A 14,593-nucleotide genomic window follows, 5' to 3' on the forward strand; every position below is an offset into this window, starting at 1 on the left:
CTGCTTGTGTCTGTGAATCCTGAAATGTTTGAGTTGGCCTTTCCCTGTGTTCACATAAATACTTAAACCATGTATGGCTCTTTGCAGCAGGACCATGGGACAATTGGGAAGATTCTCAGCAAAGATTTTAAAACTTGCAGTAGAATATTTAGCATCAGTTAATGACATCCTTCGACTGAATTACTGAAGGAGAGGCCCAAAGAAGGGTACCGAAGCAGCTGTCTTTAATGTCAGGCACCAGCCAGAGCCCAGTGCCTTTCCACCTGTCCCATTATGGGTTGTCCTCCTGTCACTGGGAACCCAGGTGTGTTAAATTTCAACAGCTGTTATCTTCCAGAGTCCTGAGGTGGCACCAATAGTTTCTACTAGACTACTAGCCCAAATGTTGGCAACTCAATCCTACCCAGATGCACAGTGGAAGCAAGACCTGGTGATCTGCTGCTATAGAGAGTACAGCCAGTAAAAACCCCTGTGAGGCTCTCAGATACCCTTCAAACCAGGAACTGAAATCATACCCAGAGATCACCTTTCAGTCCAATATGAACAGTAGCACCAGGAGGAGTGAGCCCCTGAGGGCAATCAATCACAAAAGACCCAAAGGGCAGCCTTCACCCAAAACAAAGTTCAGGAGGAGGAAAGATGGGTAAAAAAGGGGGGAACCCAAGAAGGAAGTGGGAAGAATACTTTTCAAGTGAGAGGGGTTGCGACTTATGTCACAAAACAGAATGTTTCCAAATAGCTAAATGAGAAATTAATCACTCTGTAAAGTTTAACCCAACCCACAATAAAATGGTGCCTGGCTTTCAAAAGATGTAGCATCTGGGGTCTTGAAGGCTTGAAGATAAATAAGCGGCCATCTGGCTCAGAAGCAACAAAGCCCACATGGAAGAACACACCAGCCTGTGTGATCACATGGTTCCGAAGGGATCAGTTATCAGGCATCAAAGAACAAAAAAAAATCATATCATTGGGTGCACACCTCCATGATACGATCAGTGAGGACAAACAGGTGCATAAGCAAATGTGGTGAAGAAAGCTGTTGGTGCCCAGCTATCAAAAGATATAGCGTCTGGGGTCTTAAAGGTTTGAAGGTAAGCAAGCGGCCATCTAGCTTAGAAGCAACAAAGCCCACATAGAAGAAGCACACCAGCCTGTGCGATCACGAGGTGTCAAAGGGATCAGGTATAAGGCATCATCAGAACAAAAAAAAATCTTACCATAGTGAATGAAGGGGGAAGTGCAGAGTGGAGACCCAAAGCCCATTTGTCAGCCACTGGAGATCCCCTTGCAGAGGGGTTTAGGGGAGGAGATGAGTCAGTCAGAGTGCGATGTAGCACCGATGAAGAATATAGCTTTTCTCCAGTTCCTAAATGCTTCCTCCTTTCTCTCCCCCCCACCCCCCACTATCATGATCCGAATTCTACCTTGCAAGTCTGGATAGAGCAAAGGATGTACACTGGTGCAGATAGGAGCTGGAGGCACAGGGAATCCAGGGTGGATACCTTCAGGACCAGGGGTGTGAGTGGCGATACTTGGAGGGTAGAGGGAGAGTGGGTTGGAAAGAGGGAACCGATTACAAGGATCTACATGTGACCTCCTCCCTGGGGGGGTGGACAACAGAAAAGGGGGTAAAGGGAGACTTCGGACAGGGAAAGATATGACAAAATAATAATCTATAAATTATTAAGGGCTCGTAAGGGAGGTAGGAGTGGGGAGGGAGGGGGAAAAAAGAAGAGGATCTGATGCAAAGGGCTTAAGTGGAGAGCAAATGCTTTGAAAATGATGAGGGCAAAGAATGTACAAATGTGCTTTACACAATTGATGTATGTATGGATTGTGATAAGAGTTGTATGAGCCCCTAATAAAACGTTTAAAATAAATATTTTTTTAAGTTACTTGGGGTCCCCATGAGACAGATTTAGCTATGTGGCAACAGGTTTTAATCTCAAGGATCTACTTGCACAAGATTATAGCCATTGAATGCCTTAGGGAGCTCAGTTCTGCCCTGAAATCCATGGAGTCACCAGTTGTCAAAATCTACTCCGTGACAACTGGTTACATCTGAAGGAGATTGCCAAGCCTTTCTTCCACACTGCCTCTGGGTGGATTAAAACCCCCACCATTTTGGTTAGCAACCTAGCATAAAAATTATCCTTGGTTACTCCCAGAACATGATGTTGAGAACGCGCCTGCGTCCTCCCTAGCACCCTGGCCTTAGCATTCCTGGCTCCCTTTGAAACTCAGGCACTTGTAAATATAACAGTCCCACTGAGAGACCAAGAAGTCCCTCTCCAAGTGAAATCTATTGAAGGCTGGTGATTAAAGAGGCTTAAATTGTGTATGTTCTGCAGACTATAGGTCTTAGGTCATCCACAGGCAAATATTCCTTTGACTGGGGCTTGGAGACCCAGACCTGCCCGGCTGGTCAACTGGAACCAGAGGCCTGCCGACTCCTGCCACTGCTGGCCGAGAGGGAAAGTGCGGAATATTTAGAAAACGCCACTTCTAGGGTTTATATCCCATTTTTGTCCCTGATCACACACACACACACACACACACACACACACACAAAATCTTTTTCAAGAATGCCCCTGAAGGGTCGCTGAGTTCAGTGAAAACCCTACAAGCTTTTCCAGAACAAATAACAGACACTGACCCCTGGCCTGCTCTTTGCATAAGAATTAACATCAGTATTCAGGAGTCACTGCTCGTGGCAACTGGGACTGCGTAAATGCCAGATTCTGATTTAAAACTGATTTTTTTTTTCCTTTAAGAAGCCAGAAGAAAAGGGGTGGGGGGACATGGAGCTCATCTGCATTACAGATCAGGCCTCTCGGAGAAAATCAACCATCCATAATTCATTACATGCTTCCTGCAGGGGATGGAGACAGCGCGAGCCTAGCAACAGAGTCATAGCAACAGCAGCGAGAGCGGCCAATCGGGGCGGGCGCTCGCTGCGCGCGGAGCCAATGACGGAGCAGGGGGGTGCCAGCCGTGCGGCGGGTCCCGCTTGCTTCCGCATTGGGCACCAGGGCTTTGTATGAACCATGACATGGGTCGGGCTGGGGATGCAAAGGAAGAAGCATGGGCTCCCGCTTCGGGAGGTGGCTTCGAGGCACGCAAAACGTGGTTGTGCGAGGAAGCGCTGAGCTCCTACGCTTGGCTGGGGCACAGGGTCGCAAAGCGGCCCGTTGCGAAACTGAAAATAATGTCATCTCTGGCTAGCAAACGCTGGTTGGTTGGTTTTGTTGTTGCTGCTGTTGTTCAAACACAGACACGGAGGCACGAAGCTTTCAGCAAATGTACTTTGCTGGCTGAGCCCGCTCAGAGTGAGCTTGGTGTTGTCACTGGGAGATTACTGTGCGACAATGGTTTATTACCCTCCCCTTCTCCTGCAGCGTCCGTCTGCTCTTAGAACTCTAGTGAGGAGCGCCCTTGACATGCCTGAGCCCTTTGGTCACCGCAGCCGGGCACGGAGAAGCCACTTCGTTGTGACCATTTTCTCCATGGCGGGGTTGGTGCCAAGAAGCCTCGCCCCGCACTTCGCTCCGCTCCTGTAGAAGCAGCCATTGAAGCCGCGCTAAAAGCCATTGGCGTTCCGCGACTGGACAGGCTGCAAGTCTTCCTTCTGAAATAATGGGCTCATTTTGTCTTCTGGAGAGGTTCCGGGGTGGCAACCGTGATGGTCTCATCTCCGACTTCCTCTTGATGGAATAAGAGCTTAACTTACACCCCAGCGTTGACGCCCGCTCGTCCGAAAGCAGACAGGATTCCCGGTGTGCCACATCAACCAAGCACGCCTCCACCAACCATCACAAGCGGACAGCCCACACCTGGGCTCTGTGGTAGAAAGGTTCCCAGGCACCAGGCATCTCTTGCTGACAGGTTGAACTTGGCTGTTCCAAACTTGTACAAGAACACACACACACACCCTCTTTTCTCAATGGAGGGTGTTAGGATGCTTTCTTGTCTACTCAGGCCAAAGTATTGACTGTACATACCCAGGCCCCTCAAATGCTTCCAAAGAATGCATTTCTGCTGCCAGGATGCCAAAAATGGCCCATATTTACCAGGAGGGGCCTGCTTTAAGGCTTTCCAGGTGGGTGGGTGGGTGGGTGGGTGGGTGGGTGGGTGGGTGGGTGGCTGGTGGGATAAAGCCTGGGAACATTTTTTTTTGCACTTATCTCGATTAAATGAAACGCTCCTTGATCTCAGCTGTATTGGGGCAGGCCTCCACAAGGCTTCTGCCTCTCAACCTGAACCCCTCCCAGAGGGGTCCCCATTCTCATGCAGATGTGCTCAGGTGGCGAAAGCCTAGGGGAGGACCCTGCTTATGGAGGTTTCAAACTGTATTGTGAGCCCCATTGCCCTGTTTTGAACTTGACTGAATTGAATAAATTAGCAAGCACCCTGGCGAGCTGCCAAGAGAGAAGAGGAAAATGTAACATCTTTCCTGCACTTCCCTCCTCCGAAAATCCTATCCCAGATGGGCGGGGATTGGCTGTGATGGGGACAGTGTTTTCTAAACCTCCCAGGAAGGAGATTGCATGAGCGTTAATTCCCTCTCTCAAGTATTTATTAAGGATTCTTCCAATATTACCCTCCAACATGATCTCATCTCTGAAAAATGGGTGAGATTCTTATTTTCTCAGTGTTTGAAACAGGCGGTTTTCCTTCCAATCAAATTTTTTTAAATCTCTGTCCACAATAATATAGATTATAACGTCACTCTGATAAGTCTGCAAAGTTCAAGTGGGCCCCACAAAGTTCATCTTGCTTTTAAACACACACACACACACACACACACACACACACCAGGCAACAATCCTTATGATGGGGGGGTGGGGGGCGCGGGCGGTTAGGCAGTGTCAGAAAACGGACCATTTCACTATCTTTTTTCTCCCTGCCATTAGCTACAAAGCAAAAAAAGAATGTGTATCCCTGCCGATGGCTCTCTAATAAAATAATGTAATGAACCCCGGGGGCTGTATGTTTTAAGTGACTAATAATTAGCACACACCTGCTTCTTTGATGTGAAGAAATTCAAACAGGCAATGAATGTCTAAGAAAAAGCGCCCAGCCTTGTAGGGAACCATGGCATCACTCAATTTTGTTAATGCCCTTCTCTTCCTCACCGATTGATAAAAGTTTATTGTAGGAATCAAAAGATACTTGCTAAAAGTATATATATCTGCTGTGTTAAATACCTTCGCACAATCCTTTTTTAATCTTGAGAAGTCGTCCCTTACAAAAAGAATAAGTAAGCAGGAACACAACTGTGTTCCTACCAGCCACCTGTCAACAGCATATCAAAATCATCGTAGTGAAGAGAGAATTCTAACATGCTCTGTGGATGACAAAATTGGAAACTATGAACATTCAAAGGCAATGGCCACAGCTGCCCAGAAAAGGTACAACACAATATTTAAAACTGCTGGTGGCCAAAGTTACCATCGCCTCCTCCCACTCAGGTGAGAGAAAATAGAAAACCGCAGGAGAGTTTGTGCCATAGCACACGCATTGCCCCCTTTATAGTTGCAAACTCTTTGCAATTGCACCAACAGGCCCAACTCACACAGCCAGCCCATTTGCTGGCAACCTAGATCAGGCTGGGCTGCCTGCCCGATGGACTCAGTTCTAACAGGAATTCTCTCAAGTCCCATTTGGGTCACCTCAGTGGGCTTTTAGTGACTGCAGCAGGGGCTTACAGCAATGTCAGTACTTACTGGAATCCCTGCCAGGCCCTGCTTCCAGTCAACCACCCAGCCCCTCACTAGCAGCAGCACTAGTCTAGCCACCAGGCTTCCAGGGGAGAGGTTTATTAATAATTTTGATGTATCCAGTCTGATCTCCTCGCCCTCTCTCTCTCTCTCTCTCTCTCTCTCTCTCTCTCTCTCTCTCTCTATCTCTCTCTCTCACACACACACACACACACACACACGCATGCGTGTACATGAGGGCTTATTTTGGTATCTACTTTTTCATACCTAAAGACCATTGTTTCCGTAGCTTGTTGGAACATGTATTAACAGTTGCGGAGGGTCTTAGAAACACATTTGCATGAGGTGGAGCTGTGGGCTGAAGAGCTGTCAGTGTGAAGCAATTCAACAATGGAGAAGATGGCACATCCTGGCAGTTCCAACAACTGGCACATAGTTGTTATTAAAAATCACGGTTTTGAAAATGGTTTCATGCTATAAAAAATGTCTAGGACCTATATTAAGTCACAATGATTCACATGCAGAGCCCAATTTTGCTAAGTACTGAAAGGATGGGGGAAACAGACTAAAATGTTGACAATAGTGATCTCTAGGCGAGATCATTGAGATTGTCTTCTTAAAGCTTTCCTGTACTTTCCTACTTAAGGCAGTGCTTTGATGGCTGAGAGAAACAGTGCATTAAACGAAGAGTTAGAACTCACCAAAATTGCCTTCTGTGCCAACGATCCAGGGATGACCACCTGGTTGGGGGGGGGGGTGTGAAGGAGAAGTGGAGGGAGTAGAGGTGGCCCAGGGGTAGACTTCCCACCTTCCACGTGCTAAACCTGGGTTCCATTCCACACCAAGGCACCTCACGCATGCCTCCTGCCAAGCATGCGGCTAGGATGCTGAACAGATGTCCTCAAAGCTTCTAGATGAAGACCAGGTAGGAAGAAAATCCTAGCGATCTACTTCCAAAAATCAGCCTGTGAAAATCCCTATAGATCACAAGGACATGGGGAGCTGAGGGCTGGCTCGGTGGCAACTGACAGCAACATCAGCAAAGGAGAAGGTGTCTCTAGATGGGTGGTGGGATTTCCTGCAAAATGGGGAGCCCGTGCACACCTTTGGCAACGGAGGGGAGTGGACAAGGGCCACAGAAGACTCCAGAGCTGCCCCTGACAGTCAAGTCTGGTCGGACACGGCTCATCAAAAATCTACAAGATCCTACTAGGTCCCTCAGATTTTCTTTCCTACAGAGCCTTTGGGTATAAGCCCCCTGGGAAAAGAGGACTGGGCAGTGCTTGCCCTTGGTTCTTCCTTCCAGGATGGATGAAGACAAGAGGGTATCAATAGAACAACCATCTTCCCCCTCCACAGAGGCTGGCTCCAGGGAAGGCAGGGCCACACCGGGAAAATGCCACTATTGTGCCCCTTCAGAGGGGGCCGTGGCAATGACTCAAGCTCCTTCCAAAGGGAGGTGGAGTCAAAGGAAGTGACCCTTGCTGACCTCTGCTCCATCGAGGTCGAGGACATGCTCACTGATGCACACAGTGATTTTTCTTCCTCCAAAGGCACCCAGAGGAACTAGCACCCTGGAAACAAAGCGGCATTGTTCTTCCTTTCTCGCCCTCTTGTCTTTCAAGCTTCGTTTCTCTCCCATTCCTTCTCCATCTTTCCAATTCAGAGCTGACACTGGGCAAACAGGGACAAGGCTTCCCCCGTTCAGAAACAGAGGAGCGAGACCAACAGCTATGAATCAGGAGACTGGTTCACACAAGCAGGCGCCCTGCACACAGGACTTAAATGACTTTCTTTTCCATTCTCTGTGTGCTCTCAGGGGTGCATAAAAGGGGGAACCAAACCTTTGGTTCTCTCTAGGAGTGGGAATCTGAGAAAATGACCCTTGACCCTTGGCTCTGCAGGGGGTGAAGGTTCAAGAGAGGTCAAGAAGAATGGTCCAGTTGCCCATCCCCTGCGCTCTGAGGGCTGGAACAAAGAAGAATCCCAGGGAATTCCATCAAGTGGGATTTCAAGTCACTTCTGAAAAGGCAGGCCGCCTCCCCCTCCCCATCCCTCTGGGGTAAAGCTCATGCCAGACAAATCTCGGGGCCCATTTGAAGCAAGAATGAGTCTCAAACTCTCTGACCTAAAAATCAGAAAGAAGAGTGGGGGGAGGGTGGGGGAGAAATATATTAAGTGAAAAAAACATCAGGGATGTGGCATGAAATCAGGAGGCGCCCGCTGGAGAGGCGTAATCAAGACTGAGCCACAAATTGTAATGGTTTTGATTAAAGAACAAATTGCCAAAGTAAGTTTAACTAGCTTCCTCTTCTGAAGTGACATGATTTTCCTCCTGGCAGCTCACTGAACCGAGCAAGGGCAGATTGAGGGGACGGCAGAAAGGCTAGAGGAAGCAGGGGGGAGAGCAGCTGCCCTCCGCCGTCCTCCTCCCTGGAAGGGGAGGTCTTGATTTAGGAGTTTTTTGGTTCAATTGTAGTAATGTCGTAGTTTTGAATTATGGGACCTATACATGTCATGGCACCTGGGCATTCTCAGTCTTCACATGTATAGCTCAGTGATAGTCATCGTGTTCATCGTGACGCTTGTTCTTCCCCTGTCTCCATTCCCCTTGGCAACAGCTCCGTGTCCCCTAAGCAAGGAGATTCCTGTTTCCACCCCCACGTGGGGATCAGCAATAAGCTTTGGTCTCTGCGCCCTTGCTTCTCCTAGCTAGTTCACATCAGCGGGCTCATACAACACCGGTCGGTCCTTCACTGGCTGACTCGTTCACTCAGAATAATGTGTTCAAGGTTCCTCTATGCCCCCGCTCAGGTCAGCACTTCATTTATCTTGATGGTTAAGTACCATCGCGCTGTATCACTGTACCACATTTTGTTCAACCCTTCACCTGTTGGACAGTTAGGTCACGTCCACCGTTCAGCTATTGTGAATGATGCTGCAATGAAGACAGGTGTTCAAGTGCCCATTCTGATCATGCTTTCCACCCTCTTGAATAGAGACGGCTTAGGATGGCTGGGTCATATGGAAAGGGTCTTTTCCACAGTAGCTATCCCACCAGCCATGGGCGAGGATGGAGTGGTAAAGTGGATGTTTGAGTATGCATCTACCCACACTTCCCACCCACAAGGCCTCAGAATTGGCCAGGTATCTTCAGACTATGGACAGATTCTGGGGGACAAATCCCAGTTAGAAAGAGGGCTGAGGGCTGGTTACCAACTCTGACTCCAGCTCAAGCCTGCTCAACAAGCCTCTCTCCTTGTCGATGAAACCGAGGTGACCAAAAGCGCTCCCTGAGGAGGCTATTGTGAACATCAACTTAGATGACACGTGCAAGGACTGCTCCGTAGATGTGAGGCATAATTTCTATGAGTATTAAAAAGCGGGTGTCCAGTATTTCTGTCGGAGGGTATCTCGAACACTGGAGGAAAGCACATTAGCTATGCAGAGGGGGGGCCAATGGGGTGCCATCCATCTACTGCCTCCAGTGCAGAGGTGTTCTATAAGGTGGAAAGTTCATTAATTCGTTCCCCGAAAACTCGACTGAACATGAGGGGGAGACACGTTTCTCCTATAGTCAGAATTTCAATATTTCAGTCTCAATATACTTTGAAGTCTTTGCTAGAAGGCAAAAAATTATCTACCAACCTAATCTCAGAGCTGAAACGTTAGTGAGAGTGAACTGGAGAGTCTCACAATGGCACCGCTAACCAATTCCGTGTGATGCCTCGCAGAATTCTAATGCACCTCCATCAATGATGGACTAGGGATTTGAAACAAAAACCAAAGAACTCTATTAGGTTTGTAATGGCAGTGTCTCACCACCCATCTGTTACGCTGTGACTGGGATGGTTTACCTGTTTCAATGATGCTGGAAGCTAGGCCACCTGTAATCCATGTACCAGCAAGGTCACCCCAGGGAGAGGGTGTTAGCAGAACTGCCCCATTAAGACACATGAGGACAGGCTTGGCAATCTACTTCTGAAAACTCGCCCATGAAAAATTACAGATCATATTAGTCAGAATACTGCCTGACGCGGTGCTGGAAGGTGGGCAACCAAGTTGGAAGGTGCTCAGGAAACTGGCTACCAAAACTGCCTCAAACATCCCAAGAGATGTGGACCGCTTTGCTCTGTTGTCCTGGGGGTCGCCGTGAGTCAGAGCCAACTCAGAGGTAGTTAACAATGACAAAAGACACAGCTAACGCTTCCTTTAAAACAAAGAAACCTTACTAAGTTGGAGGAGAGGGCGAGCCCTATAGCACATTCTCCCTTGACACCTGGATGGGTAACATGTTGCCATACAGGTGCAGTCCTGGTGCGCTGGATAACTCTGCCCAAAGTGGATGTGGTTGACAGTTTGGGTCGGAAGGAAGGAAAATATCTGGCAGAGTCGCAGACCTCCATGCCCATTCCAGTTGTGTTGGACCTTTTTGTGAGGATTTGGGATTAAAAACAAAGGAGAATCTTCTTGCTTCTCCTAAGGCCGAGTGCTAGGAAGCCAGAAAGGGGTGCTAGCAAGTATCAGTTGCTGTCAGTGAACCCCATATCTCAAGGCAACCTCATGTGTCAGAGCAGAACAATGCTCCACGGGGATTTCAATGGCTACTTTTTCTCAGCAGACTGACAGGCCTGTCTCTCAAGGCATCTTGGACATGAACTCAAATCTCCAAGCTTTTGTCTAGCAACAGAGGCATTAACGATTCTCACCACCCAGGGACTCCGAAGAGGTTAACTCAATCAAGATTCAAGGGGACTCCAGTCACATCAATAACTTCCTTGCTCTTAAAACAAATTCCAAATCCCTGTGACCCACAAGTCTTTGCATGCAAGCCGCTGCCTAGCGCCCCCCCCCCAACAATTCCATGTCAGTCCCCCACTTGTCCAGCCCAGCCCCACTCAGCCTCTCTCCGGTCCCCAAGCAAGCTAAGTTCTTCCATCTCCAGGGCTTTGCATAATCTGTCCCAATTTACCCAGAACACAACCTGCTTCCACCCTTCTGACTGGCTCCTTCTCTTCCTCTGGTTCTCAGCTCAGAGTGAAAACTTCTCCCAATTTGTAGCTCTTTGTCTTGTTGACTTGTCTAATGCCATCCCTGGCTCAAAGCCAAGGGGTCTTGTTAACCACTGTCTCCCCAGTGCCAAACACAGGTCACAGAGAGGAACTCAATATGTCTTTGTCAACTTGCTTAATTGGCTTTAAAGATTACTGTGATCATGGGATGGTGAGATTTCTAGAGGACTACATTCTGATGGGATCTTGGCTTCTGCACAACTGCCCTTGCTCCAAACCTGTTTGGAAACTCCCGGGGGAGAGCAGCCCCCCTGCCATTGACCCTTGTTCTACTGTTGAACAACTCTGATCAGATCTACGTCTTCCATTTCAGTTAAACCATTGGCCGCTGGCATCCTCTCATGAGTCTGGCTTCACGGTCTGTGTGGATACCGGCCAGGATGGTGTTCCCGGCTTCAGGAGGGCTCCTTAATCAACTCAAGACACCCCTCAGGGCTTTCCTAAGAGCTTTCAGCCCCACACTCAGTAGTCCTCGATCATTCCTCCCGTGACATGTTTCCACATGCCTCATCACGGTGGTTCTCTCCTGTGGAAAGTGCCCTCATCGGCTCGGGGCCTCAGGAAACTCCTGCCTTGACCTATAAGCTCCTCCAAACCTCGTGGCCCAGAATGACACTCAGGATGAACTTTGCCCCAGCTCCGCAGCACATGTTAGCAACTTCTCCGCCATGCAGTTTCTTCCATCCCTCACTTCTTACAGGCTCCACCTCATGAGTTTTCAATCTGAGGCAAAACTCCCCGCCACTCTGTACTCCATTACCTGCACTTGCAAACACCTGATCTAACACATACTTGTCATTTCTTCCTCATATTAGGGTGTTCTAGAGTCGATAGGAGATTGTGTGTGTGTGTGTGTGTGTCCGCTACTTGTCACTCTGTTGTCCTGTGGTAACTTGCAAGTTGCTGTGATGCTGGAAGCTCTGCCATCAGTATGTCAAATACAAACAGAGTCACCCAAGCTTCCAGGGTGGCATCCAGAACAAGACAGACAAAAAAGAAAGACCCGGTAATAACTATTGAAAAATTAGCCAGTGAAAATTTGTGGATCACAAAGTTTACCTATTGTCTGATAGAATGCTCAAAGATAAGTCCCTGGATTGGAAAGCACACAAAATATATAGTGACGACAATGAAGTTGAGCACACCGTAAGTCTAGAACCCCTCCCAGGGGGACAAATAACAGAAAAGTGAGTGAGGGGCAACAGAGGACGATGTAAGATATGGAAATAATAATCTATAGCTTATCAAGGGTTAGTGAGGTAGGGAGGGAGGAGCGGAGGGGGAAGAAATGTGGAGCTGATATCAAGGACTCAAGTGGGAAGAGAATGCTTTGAAAATAATGATGGCAGCATATGTGCAAGTATGTTTGACACATTGGATGAATGTATGGATTGTGGTAAGAGATGTAAGAGCCCCTAGTAAAAGTATTTAAAAAAAAAAGTTGAACGCACCAACCATCATAAAGATGGTACTATTGTCCATGGGCTGACGATTCTAATAGCCATCAAGTCATTGCTGGCTCATAGTGACCCCCTGTGTGTTCCTGAGACGGTAACTGTTTACAAGAGTAGAAAGCCCACTCTTTCTCCCACAGAGCTGCTGGTGATTTCAAACTGCCGACCATGGGATCTCAGCCCACAGCATAACCACTACACCACCAGGGCGACGTGTAAGTACATATAGAAGGGGGAGAGGTTTTATTTTATTATTTTATTTTGGAGAGTTTCTTTTTAACATGATTCAGGTAAAAGATTACAGAGCAAACTTATTTTCCATTCACAATTATTATACATTTTCTTTTGGGACATTATTTCAGTCTCCATAATGTAACAGTCCTCTTGCCACTTCTCTCATTTCCTGTTCCCAGTCTCTCTTTCCTAGCCCTTTTTGCTTTCTGATCTCGTGAGGTGGATGCTTCTAAGAAGTGTGTGCCGCACTGGTCTCATTGTTCATGGGTTTAATCATTTAGCTGAGAGTTGAGTCGCGGGTTTCAGTTCAGTTCCATGTTTGAAGAGTGTCTAATAGTCTCAGGGCTCCCACAAATCACTACCAGACCAATAAGCCTGGTCTTTTTTATTCTTCTCCATTATTTTGAGATCTTTCCTTGGAGAGGGTAGTTACAGACCTTCTAGCTGCATGTCCACGTTTTTCCAAGAATCCTTGGTCTTTTTTATTTTTATGAGTCTGCTTCCACAACTTACTCCAGCCAGTGCCGCCTATCATGTTCCTTTCCAAGCTGGTCAGCACTGGGAGCTGGGCCACACTTGGTACTTCTGTCCTCACGGCTTCACACGGTTCATGTGTTGTCTCCAACACTTGTGCTTCTGCAGTCTCCCTGTGCCTACACCATTTGGGCCTGATCTCCACTTTGTTACATGCTGCCTTTCCCTTCACGCAAGTTAGTGCATGTCTGCTGTCTAATTAGTCATGTACCCACTCTCAGTAGCTCTCAAAGAATGCTTGTTTCCATATAAGACTTTTTACAATAGTGTTTTCATGCCACATTTGTCCTGATTGGACAAATTTGATAGGCTCATTTTACTCAGCATAATACCCTCTAGGTCCATTCGTGTTATGAGCTGCTTTACAGTGTCTGGGGTTCCAGCATGTGTCTGACCGGAGCTTCCACAGCATCAATAGGTTGCTTTCGTGTATAGTGCCACAAGGAACACAGGTGTGCATATATTTGCTCATATCACGGCTTTCATTTTTCTATGATAGATACATAATGGGATTGGTGAGTCATATGGTATTTCTCTTTCCAACTTTGTAACGATGCACCACACCATTTTCCAGTGGCGGTACCATTTTGTAGTCTCACCAGTTGTGAATGAGGGTTTCGTTTGTTTTAAATTTTTGAATATTGCTAATAAAGCTGGGGTAAAATGATTTCTCAATGTTGTTTTCATTTGCAGTTCTCTGATGAATAATGACCACAAGAAATTGTGTGTGTGTTTTATGGCCTGAATGTCTTCTTTGATAAAATGTCTATTTGTATCATTTGCCCATTTGGGGGGTTGTTGTTATTTTCAGTCATTTTATTGGGGGCTATTACAGCTTTTATAACAATCCATCCATCCATTGAATCAAGCACATATGTTCATATGTTGTCATCATCCTTTTCAAAACATTTTCGTTCTACTTGAGCCCTTGGTATCAGCTCCTCTTTTCCTTCCTTTGCCACCCTCCCACCCTCATGAATCCTTGATAAATTATAAATTATTATTATTTTCATATCTTACATGTGTTGTCTCCCTTCACCTGTGTTTCTGTTGTTCGTCACCCTGGGTGGGGGGTGGGGGTGGTTATACATTTATCATTGCAATCAGTTTCCCCTTTCTCCCTCCACCTTCCTCCTACCCTCGTGGTATCGCTGCTCCCATTATTTTTCCTGAGAGGTTTATCTGTCCTAGAACCTGTAGGTCAAGAGCTCTTATCTGTATCAGTGTACATGCTCTGGTCTAGCCAGATTTGGAAGGTAGAATTGAGGTCATAATAGTGTGGGGGGAGGAAGCATTAAAGGGTTAGAAGAATATTGTATGTTTCATCAGTGCTATACTGCACCCAGAGCATTCCTTCCTTGTGACCCTTCTGTAAGGACATGTTCAATTTTCTACAGCTGGGCTTTGGGTCTCCACTCTGCCTGCCTTGTCTTCAGCCATCATGTCAGGAAGGTGAGTATCATACATTGCCAGATTACTACAACAAATGGTTCTTGTACTGATATAACATTTAGGTTGAGGCCCAAGGTCCATCAGCTTCCTTGTTGTATTCGTGTGTGTGTGTGTGTGTGTGTGTATG

Source organism: Tenrec ecaudatus, chromosome 5 (assembly GCF_050624435.1).
Source record: "Tenrec ecaudatus isolate mTenEca1 chromosome 5, mTenEca1.hap1, whole genome shotgun sequence".
Lineage (NCBI taxonomy): Eukaryota > Metazoa > Chordata > Mammalia > Afrosoricida > Tenrecidae > Tenrec > Tenrec ecaudatus.